The 1,645-nt window shown below is 37.8% G+C and overlaps 1 long non-coding RNA gene across 1 annotated transcript in view; it reads right to left on the bottom strand.

Moving 5' to 3' along the window:
- Positions 1-281: 281 nt before the first annotated feature.
- The window catches only part of LOC146598574 (uncharacterized), a 14,347-nt gene continuing 12,983 nt past the window's right edge, over positions 282-1,645 (bottom strand). The window contains exon 3 of the long non-coding RNA XR_014895234.1: positions 282-337. This is a non-coding gene — a long non-coding RNA (uncharacterized LOC146598574). The remainder of the gene's footprint in view (positions 338-1,645) is intronic.

Here is a 1,645-nt window from a genome sequence, read left to right as displayed (position 1 = left end):
ACTGGGCCCTTCAAGGAGATGCAGTGCACAGAAACCAGGTTCCAGGTGCAGTGACCAGTGTGCAGTTTGCTCTAGTAAAGGCTGGCTCTACTTCAGTCTCCCTTTCAGTCACACTGCTGATTTCAGAGCYACCTGTGTCTTCCTTCTTGCTCTTTCACCTCCCTTTACTCTTGCTCATGGGAGATGGAAAACATGGCTAAACATAAACTAACTCACACACAAGAAAAAAGCAGAAGAGCAGACCCTACTTACGCACGCAGCACTCAGGCAAGCGTTCCCGAGKCACAGAGAGCGCTGAGCTGCACCACCGAATGCAGACAGTCTCCTGCTGTGGGAGCTGGAAGAAAGAAGTCTGGAGGTTAGACAGATAGGTGCAGGAGTAGCAGATGACCATAACTTTCACATCTGAAGCTGCTAGGCATTTTATTTTGGGGCTTTAAATTAAGAAAAACATCGTAGTTAGGGCAGAATCTGATCACAGTAATGACGTATTCTATTTTCATATTAAAATAGAGACACTTGTTCGACTTCAGCAGAATTATTCTGAATTGATCCTAATAYGAGAACTGAATCTGTTATCACTGGGTACTGTTACTGCCACTGCATGGGAAAAAATGTCAGTGCTGCACAAATACCTATGTTATCAACAAGCTTAATCTGCTGAGGGTCTGACTCTATTCCCCACCAAAGTAACTGAAAACAGATGCAGATTCAGATTGTGTTAGTTAAGTGCTCATGATCAATAAAAATCTATTTTGCAATTAAATAAAATATATGATTGTATGTGTGCTGTCTGCAAGCCAGAATACTTTGGAGGAAAACTGTATTCCAGAATATAAAGTTGTGTTGTTTTTGCTCTGCCTTTTGAATGAGCTTTACCAGCATGCAACTCCAGTCCTTGTGAACTCTGCAGATTAAATTTCTTTGCCGTAATGACCACTAGGAATTAGTGAAATGTTAATCWTCCCACCCGCTGTGTATGATTATACACTGGGCTAATCAACCTGATTACAAAATAAAGTAATTTCTGGTTTTATGGATATTTTCCATTGTTTTCTGCTTTAGTTCTTTTGAGGGAACTGTAAAATTTTTTACTCTGTATTTTAAAGCAGAAATAATAATTAAATTAAAATGTGTAAAGGGAAACAATGGAGGCTGATAGTAATTGCTTTACAACAGATACAGTAATTGATGCTCTGAGGATTTATTTCAAAGCATAGAAGTCAGATTAGAAACCTAGCTTTATCTGGATTTGGGCTGCTTTGATGAAGTCAGTGTATCATTGTGTCTTGATTTTYAGCTAAATTGTTTTTAACGAGAACGCTAATAACTACAGTAACACTAAATTGTTTTAGGGACACAAGAGGATAAAATGCAAGTTTTGCTTTTCAATYAAAGATGTAACCAGAAATGTGTCTCTTTTCTGCATGTACCCTGAAACAAGCTAAAGTGGGAAAAGAAGAAAATGCTCAAATGCTAAGCTAATCATAATTCCTGTGTAAAACATGTGTTTGAGCATACCTGTACTGAACTTCCACACAAAAAAAGAAAAAAAAGGAAAAAGGAAAAAGGAAAAAGGAAAAAGGAAAAAGGAAAAAGGAAAAAGGAAAAAGGAAAAAGGAAAAAGGAAAAAGGAAAAAGGAAA

This window comes from Rhea americana, unplaced genomic scaffold, assembly GCF_003343005.1.
Source record: "Rhea americana isolate MKP2758 unplaced genomic scaffold, rheAme1 scaffold_16, whole genome shotgun sequence".
Classification (NCBI taxonomy): Eukaryota; Metazoa; Chordata; class Aves; order Rheiformes; family Rheidae; genus Rhea; species Rhea americana.
The sequence above is the reverse complement of the archived record's forward strand: the minus strand, read 5'-3'. Positions and strand labels throughout refer to the sequence as shown.